Source organism: Camelus ferus, chromosome 1, assembly GCF_009834535.1.
Source record: "Camelus ferus isolate YT-003-E chromosome 1, BCGSAC_Cfer_1.0, whole genome shotgun sequence".
NCBI classification, from domain to species: Eukaryota; Metazoa; Chordata; class Mammalia; order Artiodactyla; family Camelidae; genus Camelus; species Camelus ferus.
In genome coordinates this window covers 113,343,714-113,359,802 of record NC_045696.1, presented here as the reverse complement: position 1 = coordinate 113,359,802, position 16,089 = coordinate 113,343,714, and positions in this window count along the sequence as shown.

Sequence of the window (16,089 nt, the reverse complement as noted above, 5' to 3'; positions counted from 1 at the left end):
ATATTTATCACTTATTGAACACATAATATGCTCCAGGCTCTGTGATGATAGTTTAATATATAGAGTATAAATATACAATTTCATTTAATTTTTGCAACAACCATGTGAGCTGAGTTAAAAAGAATTATACAGATGAGGAAACTGAGACAGGGGAGTTAAAATGAGTTTGTCCCAGGTCACATATAGTTAAGTGGCAGATCAGATATTTTATTTAGAAAGACATTGTGTTGCCTGAATCTTTTACAAGTGTGTTTCCAGGCACTACATACATAATAAAAGCAAATAGAATAAAGCCCAAAGCTTCCCCAAGGGACCCATTGAGCTGGGGTGAAATCCCTCTAGATTTCTGACTCTCATCTAAAACCTTGTGCATCCCTTGTGGGTTGGAGCAGAGGTTTCTAAGCAGAAGGTCTTATAAAACACCCCTGCCCCCAACCCTTCTGACTATCTACTGCACACAGAGATATGTGCAGCAAATGATGTATGAAAAACATTTGTCATGGGTCTTTGTTTTCAATGAATGTGCAATTGGAAAGGCAAAATATATAATACAAAGTAAATATTAATATACTTGGATGAGGTCTTAGCACGGGAACTTTACCAGCCTTTCTTCTCTGCTGTGTAAAATGTAGAATTTGGACCAGAAAATCTCTAAGGGGTCTTTAGTTTAGATATTTAGGAATTCTGTTATTTTTGTTGTGGGCTGTTCAAGATTCTAAAAAAATCATGAAGGGCCAGGCCTGGTATTAGACACCAAGTCGCAGGGACCCAGGATAGAATTCAACATACCTTTGGATCACTTGGGAAATATTTCTGTATATACAAAAGTACATGTATTCTCCTTGAATATAAGATTAAGGAAGGTGACTGGATAATTACATTTTTATATAATTCTCAGCTTAAAAGCAGGAAGTACCAATGGAGAAAGAAAAGGAACAAAAAAAACAGTGAACTCTGAAAAGCTTACACACAATCAAGGCAAATGCACTCTGCTGACTACAGACTCTCACTCTCTGACTAAATAGTCAAACACTTAGGAGAGACTCAGGGCCAGCTGCAGGTAGAGATGGCTTTTTGCCTACTCGGTTGGGCTGAAAGCTTTCGGACAAGTGCTCAGGGCTTACAGATGAGAGGAAAGCAACGGATGGAGCACATGAGGGAGTAGTTAAAAGCAGAGGCATGGAGTAAACAAGTTTTCAACAAGACACTCTCATTGTTGAGAAGCCACTCCAGGCAAACCCTGCCTTTTACTTCCAGTGCACCACCGTGGGACACTTTAGGAAATAAAAAGGACCAGCAAAAGTAAACATTGAACCACAGCGCTCTTCACATATACCAGCTTCCTGTTCCTTTCTAGCCATGAATTTTTTTTTACTGAAGTATAGTTAGTTTACAATGTTGTGTCAATTTCTGGTGTACAGCACAATGCTTCAGTCATATAGGAACATACATATATTCGTTTTCATATTCTTTTTCACCATAGGTTATTATAAGATACTGAATATAGTTACCTGTGCTGTACAGTATAAGCTTGTTGTTTATCTCTTTTGTGTATATTAGTTAGTATCTGCAAATCTAGAACTCCCAATTTATCCCTTCCCACTCTCTTCCCCCCACTGGTAACCATAAGTTTGTTTTCTATGTCTGAGTCTGTTCTGTTTTGTAAATAAGTTCGTTTTGTCTTTTTTTTTTTTTAGATTCCACATGTAAGTGGTATCATATGGTATTTTTCTTTCTTTTTCTGTCTTACTTTACTTAGAATGATAATCTCCAGGTCCATCCATGTTGCTGCAAATGACATGATTTCATTCTTTTTTATGACTGAGTAGTATTCCATTGTATAAATATACCACAGCATCTTTTATCCAGTCATCTGTCGATGGACACTTAGATCTTGCCATGATGTTTTAATCTACAAGGGCTCTGTGTTATAACATGAAAATGATGTTCTGCTTCCCCATTGTAAAGTAGCGCAAATTTGAAGAAGTATCTCTGGAAGAGGCAGGACAGCAAAGGAGTGAGTAAAGTTCGGAACTCTGGCAGGCTTAGTGTGTACCCTTGGGCATAAAACTTAACCTCTCTGAGCCTCAGTTTTCTCATCTGTGAAGTGGAGATAATAATGGTAACTACCTTGTAGAATTGTCATGAGGACTGAGGATAATACATTTCAAGTGTTTAATTGCAGACCTGGAACACTGTAATACTCTCTGAGTCAACAATAGATATAACTACAATTTTATAAATAATGGTAACTTCAAAACATTTTTTTTATTTTGAAAATTGCTTTGGTATAGAAATACCAGACAATTCTGCTTCAGCAATTGTAGAGAGTAGTTTTTGGTTCCTTTCCTCTGTGACTTTGGGAATCTTTAGATGTAGTCTGAAAATTACCCTTGGAAGGACTAACTCATGGATGGCTCTCCCCTGTCCCCCTGCCTCCTGTGGGTGCAGCCACCCTCCAGCCCTCCACTTCAGCACCATTTCCTTCAGCTCACCCCCACTTCTTTCATAGCTCTTACCATAGTTGTAATTGCATGGTGATTTGTGCCATGATTTGTTGAAAGTTAAAAACATGACTTTCATCGAAATGTACAGTGAGTATATGTCAAAGATTTAACGCAGGAGACTAGAAGCACGACGGGGCTGGTTCACAGAGGTTGGTCAGTTGGGAAAGGCGTGTTGTAGCAAGTTTGCTACACTATAAGCAAAATAGGCTAATGCTAAACAGGCCAGTACAACTAGAGCCTCTGGAGTTATTTTTTGTACCAGACAAAAATCATTTGCCTCTCCACCAGACAAAAGTCTAAGTCTACAGGTTAACATATAGCTTCACAGGGGTGGCTTGTATCAATGGTGAATAATAAATCAAATAAAGGTACCTTCTACTAAAGAATGAAATAACCCCTGGGGTGGGGGCAGGGGCTGTTCAGCAAAGCCTCCATAGGACTTTGAGAAGACATGCCACCATCTTTATGCCTTATTTCCAGTATTTGGATTACTTTTCTTAACAAATGCCTATGTGCTCATTTTTATTCTTTAAAGCAATGTACTTACTACTTTTAATGGTGAAGCATTTCTCATGAAAACCAAGAATGAGAAAGCCCATTTACAAAATCATTATTTAGGAGTTCTGGCCAATACAATAAAATTAAAAATAAATGCAGTTGGGGAGGGGAGAGGATAGCTCAGTGGTAGAGCACATGCTTAGCATGCATGAGGTCCTGGGTTCAATCCCCGGTACCTCCATTAAAAAAAGTAAAACAAAATGCAACTGGCAGGAAGACAGAGTTTTCATAGTGGTGCTAAATAAAAATTAATAAAACTAAAAATACGCCATGTTATTGGTGAAAAGACAATAAAAGAAAAATACTGTTACTATAGTTGCTGTTTTACTTGTAATTTTATCTGAAAGAACAAGCAAGCAAAGTAGACAAGAAAATTCACAGAGCATAATACAAAATAGTATTTTATAAAAAAATTTGCTTTTGATTGAAGTGTAGTTGATTTACAGTGTTAGTTTCATGTGCACAGCAAAGCAGTTCAGTTATACATATACATACATCTATATATTTTCTTTTCAGATTCTTTTCCATTATATGTTATTACACGAAGTTGAATATAGTTCCCTGTGCTAGACAGTAGGTCCTTGACAAAATAGTATTCTTGACAGATATTCAAATGTTTGTAAACAAAACAAAGTGACGTTGCCTTAAAAATACTGAGATAACAATAGAAAGACAGAGAAGGTCCCTGACAGGGCTCACCTCCAGCAGCACGTAAGCTCCATGAGGCTGGGACTATGTGGTCTTGTATTCCCAGCCTTGCACAGCGCTTGGGGGTCTAAACCAAGCCTCGGGTTTGGGTGAGGCCTGTGATGTCTCTGTTGTAATGTCTTGCTGGCTGTGCCCTCTGGGGTGTGCCTGGGTCCCCTGAACGGAGCCAATCCCCACAGCTGAGTTGCTCCTCTAAACCCACTTCTTGTGTCCTAGATTTTATTTTGGATTTTATTTTGGTAATAACAAAGGAGTAAATTTTTTTTTATTTAGGACAATAATCCAGTGATTCCTTTAGTACCATTATTAAAAAGTTGAAGTATAGTCAGCCTACAGTGTTGTGTCAATTTCTGGTGTACAGCATAATAGGTCAGTCATATATATACATACATATATTCATTTTCATATTCTTTTTCAGTACAGGTTACTATAAGACATTGAATATAGATCCCTGTGCTTACAGTAGAAACTTGTTTACCTATTTTATATATAGACTCACCTTACTGTCATGATTTTATCAAGATTTACCAAAAACAGTTAAGGAGATGTAAATAAGAGGTTAAAGGGAAGATGTCATTTGTGTTTATGTAGTGCTTTATTTAGATAGTCTCATCTGATATATTCGCAGCCCTGGAAAGTGTCAGGTGTGGCATTTTATTTTACCCTGCTGACAAGTTAAGGCTGACCTGTTAATGTTTAAAATGAACTTTCCAGGGAGCATTAGTCTCTTATTTCTGATGCTAGCTGATGGGACTTCTAGGTCAGAGACAAAGGATTTTATTACTCACATTGCAGGAAAGAGCATACGCATCAGCACTTTGGGTCAGTTCCTTTTGCTCCCCGAGATCCAGCAGGGCCAGTGGATGCAGCACCAGATAGATATTGGATACATTGGTCTGGTGGGTTTGTGTCGTAGCTGGGAAACCCTGAGCTCTGGGAACCTTCACAGCAAGTCATGAGCAATCGTGCTCTTAGTTCCAGAGGGAGACCTGGTCACCCCTCAAGGCTGGTCCCTGAAGGTACAGGCCTGGGAAGTGGCCCAGGTCAAGAGTGGTCAGGGTCTTTCCTTCTTGGCACACTCTGCATGCTGTGTGAGAGGGCAGAGACTCGTGGAGAATTGTCTCTCCCGACACAAAATACATACTACTATTCCCATCTCACAAACGAGAAATGTGGGGCAAGAGAAAGTCAAACAAATTGTCCAAGGACACAAGAGGCACTAAGGCGTCAAATTCATGTATATATTCAGAAACCCATGGTCTTCCCACCATATGCTGCTGCCCGCTGGGAAGGCTGTTGGCAAAATAATTATAACACCACATTGATTTTTTTACTGTGAATCAATAAGATAACAAATGCAAACTTGGTATTAAAAAATTACCAGGAGGTGGTGGGATCTCTGATGGATATGTAAAGATATTTATTCATCCAGTCATTTATGAATCTTAGTACAAGCATTCTATGTATCTACTCTATGGTAGGAAAAGATGCAGAGAACGAAGGAGGAGAAAAATGAAAAAAAGGAATACACTGCTGCTGAGTGGAATGTCTCAGTGCCACTTAGCATGATGGTGTTCTAAATTTTCAAAGTCAAAATTTAAGAACTTTGACATCCAGAAAGGGTATTTTTCCTGAAGCCCCCAATCACTTGCAATTGAAAGTCACTTCAGTCTTTTGCTTGTGACCTCTCTGGATCTTTGGTTTTGTTGAAGTTTAACTGAGGCAGTGTCTGTGGAAATTTATTACTGCATTAAACAAGGAGATACATTTTGATTCAGAAAAAAACTTCATCTCTTTTTTAAGGTCCAAAAGTTAAAAGACACTTTCGAATAAATTTTAACGTGATTCATCGGAAAGAGTCTTTCAATGTGAACTCTCTACTCATATAAAAGGACAAACTTGTTAAGTTCTCAAATGTCTCCAGGAAGATGGTTTCTGGTACAAGTTGAGAATGAAAAAACATTTAACCCTTTTGACATCACTTATCTAAACACAACATGTATCAAAAACAATTATGGTTGTAGGCCTTGGAGCAGAGAAATTCTCAGCTTCCAGAAAGCCTAGGGAAAATGTTATTTAAGTGTAAGACTCATCCATCTGCCCCATCCCCATCTCTTCTATTGATCTGATCTTAGGATTTTATATTCCTTTTGGATTGACCCCTAGAGATCTTTGTCTGGAGTCAAGTCTATGTTGAAAATTGAAAAGCGATTAATATGCTTGTGTGTCTCTGTGCACATGAACGTCTGGAGGGGTGTTTATCCACCAAATGTTGACCGTGGTTGTTGGTTCCTTTGGTCTGCTGGGCCTTTCTGCTCATTCATTCGACAGTTATATCCTGAGTGATGAGATATGCCAGGCACTCCCTGACACTAGGGATTTAGCAGTGAACCAAGCAAATTTCCTTCTTTCATGGTGTTTACCTCCTAGCAGATGATTTAAAAAAAAGACAAAAAAATGAAAACTTATTATGTTAGATCATGATAAGTGAAGAAAAACAAACTAGAACAAAGCCGAAAGAGAGTGAAGGAAAGTGATGAGGAGGGAGCTATATTTTATCAGTGAAGAGCGAGACTCTCCCTGATTGGGTGATGTTTGAGAAGAGACCTGGAGGAGGGAGGGCAGGGCCAGACAGAAGGGCACGCAGGTCCTCAGGTGTGGGTGGCCTCCAGCTTTTCAAGGAGCAGAAGCTTGGTCAGTATGTCCAGGCAGAGTGAGTGAGCTGTGGGCAGAGAGGACAGGGGGGACCTGGGCCCCAAACCACAGAGAGCCCTGCAGGCCACGGTGGGGTGGGATGGCCTGTCCTTGAGGGACATGGATGCTACTGGGGAATTCTGAGCAGGGAAGTGAATTGATATGATGTATTTGAAAAGAATCATTGCTGTCTGGTCTACAGTTTGTTTAGAATACACTAGACAGTGAGTTCCAACACCAGTGACTTTTATTTCATTAAGGGTTGAAGAAATAAATCACCAGAGTGTTGCTGGGTATATTTAAGAATTATATTCAGTGCTACAATAGAGTAGTAAGTGACACTTTCCAGAGAAGAACATAACCAAGTAGAGATTTAGGAAGCTTTTTGCCTGTATCTCCCTGATGGTTGCAAATCTCTGTTCCCATGTGCAGGTGTATGAAAAATGTAAACATTTTCCCATACGTAGACTCCTAGTGTGAGCTCTGTTCTGCTGGGAGTTCCCTCTTATTTCTGGGTTTCACATAAGTTAGGTGGCTAGGATGCATTCTCCCAGTGATTTTCCAAGGGTGGTGCCCAGACCACATCAGCATTACCTGAGAACTTGCTGGAAACGCAGGTTCTCAGTCCCCATCCCAGACCCAGGAACTCAGGTGTGGGGCCCAGAAATCTGTACATCAGCAAGCTCTCTAGGTAATTCCAAGGCCCATTTTTATATATATATATATTTTAATGGAGGTATTGATATATTTTATATATATATATATATATATATATATATATACACACACACACATACATACATACATATGTATATTTTAATGGAGGTACTGGGGATTGAACCCTCTACCTCATGCATGCTAATCATGTGCTTTACCCCTGAGCTATACCCTCCCTGCAAGTGCCCGTTAATATTTGAGAATAACTCCTTTATGGTGTCAGGTCCTGGGTGGGGCAGCTGGTCTGTGTTGTCCTCAGTCACTGGGTCAGCTGAGACCTCCAGTGCTCCGTTGTTGGGCCATGCAGGACCCAGCACGGGCCCTTATTCCTGACTGCAAGCTGTCTCCTGTCAGATTCTCTCTCTCCCTCTTAGCTAATTTCTGTGCCATATGCTGTGCACGTGATGACTCTGCTGCTCTTGTTTCAAATTGGGCTACAGGAGGTTTTGTGGCATTGTCTCAACTCCAGCTACCTTGAGTCTCTCTGAACCTCACAAAATTATCCTATCACTTCTTTGTTCCTAGGAGGCTTGGGGGAATGCGTCCACACATGTCCATTTCTCTTATGGGGTCTTGCTGACTTCGTAGCCTTAGTTCAAGAATGGGAGGCCAGCTCCTCTCTGCTCTGACTGCCCCAACCTTAACTGAAGTTTCTCTTCCTTCCATGGGCTCCTAGACAGGGCAGGTGCAGGCTTTCTTCTCAGGACCTACTGAAATCTGAATGCATTTCACTTCCCATCTCCCCTCAACAATCAAGAGAATGTTTTTTAGTCTCAGGCAAGAAAATTTGCCTTGTTTTAGAATGACCTCACCTATAGCACAAGCAATCCACCATCAAGGTAGAAAAAAATCATCTTGGGGAAAGACTGCAAATAATATCTTCTCTCCTTTTCACTGACAGAGCAACCATGTTGTTTTTAATAATTAATGGAAAAATATAATTAATACTGTGATAAGCCAAGAATTGGAAGCAACCTATATGTCCATTGGCAGATGATTGGATAAAGAAGTTGTGGTATATTTATACAATGGAATACTACTCAGCCATGAAAAGAATGAAATAATGCCATTTGCAGCAACATGAATGGACCTAGAGATCATCATACTAAGTGAAGTAAGTCAGACAGAGAAAGACAAATATCACTTGTATGTGGAATCTTAAAAAATGGCACAAATGAACCTATTTACAAAACAGAAACAGACTCACAGACATAGAAAACAAACTTACAGTTGCCAGCGGGGTGAGGAGGGAGAAGGATAAATTAGGAGTTTGGGATTCGCAGATACAATGGGATTAGCAGATACAAACCACTAGGTATAAAATAGATAAACAACAAGGTCATACTGTATAGAACAGGGAACTACATTCAATATCTTATAATAACCTGTAGTGAAAAAGAATGTATGTATGTGTAACTGAATTACTATGCTCTACACAGGAAACCAATACATGTTGTAAATCAATTATACTTCACTTAAACAAAAAGGACTGTGATTCATCTTCTTTTAAGAATTTTACCTGTATATGTGTCAAATGCCTCTCTAGTGGTTCCTAGATGCCCCACATCTGGGAAGCCTGGACTATATCCTTTTTTGGGGTCCTAATTATCTTACAACAATTAAAGTATTATTACCTGACATCAAAGGCACTATAAATATGAGTGCAAATGAATGATTGAAACTTTGTATTTGGTTTTGAGTTGATCTGGATGATCAAAACTAGGCTTTATATTAAGTTCTGAAATTACTTCTGCAATGAAACCAGAAGTTCAAGAATTTAAAAAAAAATTTATGTATTCTTAATTGAAGTATAGTCAATTGCAATGTGTCAATTTCTGGTGTACAGCACAATGTCTCAGTCATGCATATACGTACATATATTCATTTTCATATTCTTTTTCATTAAAGGTTATTATAAGATATTGAATATAGTTTCCTGTACAAGAGTTTTTAAATAAAAATTTTGTCTACTTCTGAGAATATGTCCTCAGAAACCCCAGGGATACTTGGGTTCAAGTTAAGAATATGCTTTCTCTGAATGTCTGGGGTCAGTGGTTTTATATTTATGTGCCACAGACACCATACTTTTGAAATTGTGGGGCCAAGTGCTCCCTCCTCCCGCCCCAGTTTCCCCTTCTGTGTGAGATAAATTTGTGCATGGTTTCCGGGAGACAGTGTGGTCTTATTTCTGGAGAGAAAGAAGCTGGCACTTGGACGTGAAATGAAGGAATTCCTGAGAATGATGAGGCTCATTGCAAATGAAATGTTTTTATGACAAGCTAGATGTCACCCATTGTTGTAAATATGTGACTCGTAATCACTGTTTTGGAGGAAAGAATTGCACCCGCACAGTTTTAGTCTTGCTTATAATCTGCAGTAATGTAGAGTGGCCAGAATCTAATCATGCTCACTTTTGATAGACATTCAAAATCAGCTTCTTCTTGGCTGTAAAGTGTCACAAGGACACCACACAGAGGAAACAAAGAGGCAACAGCAGAACTTCACAATAGTACAAACCTCCTGCCCCGACTCTTTGTCCACAGCGCTCTTTTCATTCCCCAGAATCCTTCCCCCAGGGGACAACCATGACTTTGGCTCACACGAATCAGACTGAGTAATGGTGTTCTGAGATGCAGGAGAGGGATCAACTTCTTGCAAAATATTTTTTTTAAAAGTTCTGTTCTTCTCTAATCTATGAATTGCTGGAGAAACTTTTCAAACTGTCTGTTGGCTCTGATTTTTGGCTACATCATTACTCAAGCCGAGCTGATTAAGACTAATTTGGTCAAAATAAATTTGTGCTTGGGCAAACAGCTTGTGTGCAGAGTCTCAACAGATGCAATTAAACCAAGATTCATCTAATGATGGAGATTCTTAATAACGACTTTGGGATTCAACATAATTCTGATGAACCACCGGCAACATAATGTTCCCAGCATGTCAGGCAATCTGAGAATTTATTTGCTATATTTTTTTTCTCCCTTTAGAGTTGCTTTTTGATTCTGGCACATTATTCTCTCTGGTAATGGTTTCAAATCAGCCTGTCTGATTCGTGGCTGCACAGAGACGTCTTTCTCAGGAATTAGTAGGATGATTGTTGGAAAAAAACATCGAGAGACAGATGGTAGACTTTATTTTACTGGCTCATCTGCTCTTGCAGGGAATGATTATACATTCAAAGTACATGGCACCAGAAGTCGCATCTAACTGAGGTTCCTCTCGCATGTTTCCTTGGGGAGAACATAAAATATAGCATCAGGACCGCTTAAAACCTGGGAAAGTGCAGGGAGCAGGCCCCCGAGGACATGGTCATGATGTTGCCTGGGGCTGGAACAGAGGTCTGCAAGGTCACCCACTTTGGCACTTCTAGTCTTTGTACCACCTCGTTGTCAGGTGAGATGTAGTTTGTGCTTGAACACCCCGAGTGATGGGGTCCTCTCTACTTCCACTTTAGACAGTGCGACTGTGACAGAATTATTTCTTCTTTGGGGCTGGTATTAACATCTGAGTCATTTCCACTCATTTGTTCTGGCTCGTGTGCTTTCGAAGCAACCCAGAACAAGTTGATTTCCTGTCCCACCTGGCAGGTGTCTTGGAGGTGAGCTAGAATGCCAATTCTTCTGCAGGCTGAATGTTCCCATCCCTTGGATCATTCCCATTTGCAGTGGATTGGTTCCTTGTTCACAAGCTCTCTGAATTAGAGGAACTCAAAAGAGAAGTAGTTTAGTTTAAATTTGCTTTACCTACTTACGTGCACAAATAGGATATTCGGTTTCGGGCTCATAAAAATGAAAGAGGTGTGTTAATTTGGCTTTAACGTCTAGGGCAGGAGTAGTGGCCACAGAGGCCATCTCTCAGGTTTCCTATTCCTGTCCCGGGCAGCTTACCCTTGGGTCCAGGCCAGTCTCTCTGTGGACTGTTGACTCACGTGAAGGAGACTCAGTGGCTCTGCACTGGCCCTTTTAGACCTTGCATTGTCCTTCTTGCTCATCACAGACTTGGCTTATAAATGCAAGGGTTTCTAGAGAAGAGGTTTCCAGAACTTTGGTGGAGATTCAGGGAATCTTTAGAAGCAGATTTTGCTTTGAGGACTTCGGGCTGGCTGAACGGATAGACCCATTCCACCAGAGCCTGGTCTCTCCTCTCATGTTTTGGAGTTTCACATTAGGTGCCGTTCCCCGGGAAAACTGGCTTGGCAGCTCGAAGACCATTTATCACCCAGGACCTTTACCCTTTTCTCTCGTTCCTTCCCCTGGTCATCTCCAGGCTGTTCCGCTTTCATCCCCCTGGTTCTGAAGCCGTAGGTGGTGTGCCTCACCAGGTACATTCATCATGTAGTGCCCACCAGCCACACGGGAAATACTGTCATGGGGTGTCTTAGGGAAGAGACAGGGAAAAGATAATTAAGACTTGGTAGTTTTTTAGGGGGAACCTCAGGTGCAGGACTTGAGATAATCATCCTCCTCACTTCATGATGGTTAAAGCCACAAGCCTGTCATGACCCTTCTCCTGCTTTATTTCATTTTCTCTCTTCGTCTCTTCCATGTAGGTACCCAGTCTAATGTGCTTAGTATACGTCCTTGGTTACATATGGTTCGCATAAAATATATGGTGCTCCTTTGCATGCGGTTGTGGTTTACATCAGGAGTATGGTGGTGTCTTGTTTCACAGACGTTTCTGTAGGCAGGTCTAGTTCAGCGTTTCTGTTGCTACAGTGGTTTCCGTGGTAGGAAGCCCTGCACCAGGTGCTTTTCTCCTCTTCCCTGGTTGAGCCTGATTTCAGCTGCCTGGTACTGCAAAATCTGTGATGCTAGGATGACCTGTAGATCTGTGTGAGAATCTGGGGTGTGTTCCCAGGAATGGAGTCCTGGTTATGCAGAGTCATTGCCAGGAGGAAGAATGGAATGAAGCAATTTACACTCTCAACAGGATCTGAGGTCGTCATCTTCTAATATTCTTATTAACACTTGGTATTTTCTGTTTGCCTAATTTGTGGGTGTAAAGCGATGTCAATTTGCCTATTTCTGATTGCTAGTGAGGTGGGGTTCTCTCTCTCTGTACTTGTTAGCCATTTGGGCTGCTCCTTCTGTGAATATTCTATTTTTCTATTGTATTTCATGTCTTTTTCTTGTGGATTTGGAAAAACCTACCTGTATATTCCTGGTATTAATCCCATGACATTTCAGACATTGCAAATATTGTGAAAAATGTCTCCCTAATGTATCTGAGCTTGGTTGCTAATATTTGTCTTCAGACTTTTGCTGTCTTCCTTTAATTGCAGGTGAGAGTGAAAGTTGGATAAGAGAGGCTCTTACTGCTTTCCTGTGGAAAATTCCACAAGGACCTTCCATTTAGTAACTGAGCCTCATGTCTATGTGCAGTCTTAAATAAATGTATCTTCCAGATGTCAGCTAGAGCCCTATCTTCAGAGCCGGGTGAAATTGCATCGAAAAATTCTTCTTTCAGGTTTTGAAAGCAAATAAAGGAGGCCCCCCTGGATTCTGGGATAATGTATCAAGACCCCCTTTGCTCTGGAGTTCTGTGGTGCCATATCAGGACGCTAGCTGGAGATTGACACATTGTGAACTGACTATACTTCAATAAAAATGTATACATATACCAAAAAAAAAGATGATAGCTGAATATCTCCTTTAATTTATTTCTATAAGAAATTCACGTGCACCATACATTTGCCAATTTTAAGTTGATTATCTACAGCTGAGGGAGTTGTAGCATGCTGTCCCTTCTTGAAACCTAAGTGTTTGTTTTTATCTTCTCTGTAGCCCCTCAACCTCCATTGCTGTAATTTCTCCTTCCATTAAGTAGAGCACTTTGGCTCTCCCCAAACTTAATGACTCAGACCCCAAAATGCTTAGTGAAACAATGTGTCCTCCTGTTAGACTGACACCACTGGAAGTCAGTTGGGTTATAAATAGGTCGTGCAGAGAGAAATCACTCTTCATTACTGCAACACCAACGAGTGGTTTTGCCATAGACACAACCTAATGAGAGGCGAGGGAGCTGTTCACCAGGATGCACGTGTGCTCTGCGTTAGGGTAGGGGAGTCTCTTTGGAAGGGGAGTGGTAAACATTTCCAGAGCAGAGTTGCCTTTGCTCATTCTTCAGGCGCTACGTCTTTCTTCTGGTCTTACTGGTGCAGGTTGTGGAAAGGTACATGGATCTTGGGACCCTGTGTGCCCTGACACTTGTCAGCTATGTGATGTTGGATACGTTGCATATTCACATTGAGCCTCCACGCTCCCACTGTCAAATAAGGGTGCTCACACCTACTCCACGTGTGATGGATTAAAGGCAATGTAGAGGGTCCAGTACGATTCCTGACTTTGAGATGGTGTTCATTACATGGTGGGCTCTTACTACACACTCCACTGTGGCAGTGAGGAACTCTGGAAGGGAGCACAAACACCCAGCCCAATCTCTGGGGTGGCTGCTGGGACTCTTGAGTGGAAACTAAATCCTGAGTGGTATTTTTGTCAAAGTGCTGGAGAAAATGAAGGTAAATTTCCTGAAATGTTCAACTGAATTCTCACAAAGCAGCTTATTTACCAATGAGTGTTCCTTGCCAGTTTTGGGGTTCTCTATCTTTTGAAATAATTTATTGTTACAAATACTCTATTTGGCTTTGACTTCAGGTAATGGAAAGAAATCCTAAAAGCTTTCTTCAAGGCTAAAAATGCTAATGCAAAACATTATAAAAGCCTTAGAATTCAAATAAATGTGCATATCTACAACAAATACGACTGTAGCATCTTTCTGGGATTCAGGGTGAAAAGTAAGAAGTGTCTTTCATGTCTCTGTATCTGTTGGGATTTGTGGCCACAGGAATTTTCAAATTTGCTAACTTGAAGATGGTTTACTCTATGCGTCTGCCTCCCTCATTGCAATTAGTGCAAAAAAAAGTCTAAAGAAAATAAAGATGATGTTTTCATTCTTTCCTAAAAAAGAAGAGTGTTCATTACAACACCATCTGACTTGACATTTCATAGTACTGATTCCAAAAATGTTTGCACCAAAGTGAAGTTTTGTATGGAAAAAAAATTTTCTATTTGCTTCTACAAAATTTCCAGCCAGCTGTTTATATGGAAAAAAAAACTTGCCCTTGACATGAGTCTCCTGTAAGAAAAACTAATATCGTATAATTAAATGAATAGTCTTATTTAGTTGTTTTCAGCTACTGTATGAAAATGTATCCAAGTGGACAATTTGTATGACCAGTTTATACTACATGAAAAATTCCTATACATACAAATTCATGATACAGTGAAATATAGGTCTGGTTGTTGAGCTCTGTGATTCTCTGGAATGTGAGAACTGGTGCCCCCTTTTCCAGACAATCAGTAGAGCTTGTTGGTTGGAGGAACACCTGTATCAGATCGTTGCAGGTCCTCTAAGCTCCATTTATCTGCCCAGGGTCTTTGGTTGTACCTCATTGCCACCTGGGCTGTCACCAACCTGTGGGAGTGGAGATCAACTTTCCCCACTTGGGGAGTTGCTTTTGCTCTGAAGCATGAGACACCACAGGAGCTGCCCTGTGGCTAGGCATGTACAATCTAGCAGAGGGGAGTCAACCCCATTTTGATAGTGGGAGGTGAGAGCTGGTAGGTAAATTCGTATTTCCCCACTCCCACGTGAGCCATCCTGAGATGCAGTGGTTCATGTGGCCCCGGGAAGATGGCTTTGCAGGATCAGGCAGTCATTTGTGCTCAGTGTGGCCAGCTCAGCCATGCACCCTGATCTTTACTCTCCTTCCCTGCCTCGTTCTCTCTTCCCTCCATTCCTGTTTCCTTTGAAGCTGTTATCTCCAGTAAAACTATAGTGTATAAACTCTGCTTTCTGGGGAACCCAGGCTAAGACAGCTCTCTTCTCATTTTAATGTAACATTCAGGCAATACCATTTTACTGATACAGACTTCATTTATGATTTCCCAGTATGTGGTGTAAATGGATTCTGTCTTTTAAGAGTATAACATGGAGCATTTTCATCCAATAGTTCATGGATCCTTAGAGATACACACCCAAAGTGTATCTGTAGCACTCTACACTTCAGTAGTTAGTACTGCTAAGCTTTGCTTTGAGCTGAACAACATTTAATGTGTCAGAACTTGTATGCAGGAATCTAATGATAACTCCACTTATTTATAAAGCCCTGAGTAGCTAAATATGAAACCAGGATGAAATATGAAACCAATATGAGCCAACTTTGGCCTCAGGCTTCTCTTCCTTCTAGGTTATTAGAATTGTCCAGGTTTGTGACATGACACCAACTCTGTAACCCAAATCAAGCCATTAGTTTGGGGTCTTCTTTGCCTGTGTCATGGGGTTAAGAACCAGACCTAGCTGGAATGTATGTGTTAGAAACTCTCCAAAAGAAAACGAATTAAGTAATTTGTTGGGGGAGGAAATGTGTTCATTAGGGTGGAGTTGAGAGGTACATAATGTAGAGAAGAGACAAATATAAAATTTATACGCAGTCCTTTGAGCAGAGAGTGGGAAGTCTCAGAAAATGGTACTCTGAACAGATCTAGCTCAGGGAAATAATAAATGCTTGCTCTGTCTTAACCTCTGTCTTGGCCTCTTTCATGAGCAAGGTAGTATATAAGCAAACACTTCCTTTGGAGCGTTTATTTGGCTCATGTCCTGGCCAGTTGTGCTGAGCTTCCTCTCTGTTCAGGAGACTCTGTTGCTGCACAGAAAATGGATGTGCTTTCAGACTTAACTAGTGGTGTGGACATTTGTTCCTTTGCTTGCTTGCTGTTCCTCCCACTTCTTACAGTAGCAAGACTTAGAATTTTCTTTGAGGACCCATTCCTGACTCAACTCTCAGTCCAGTTTAGGTGGGGTTGGTCATCCCTCCCTTCCCCCACCCAGTTCCAGGATTTCAGAA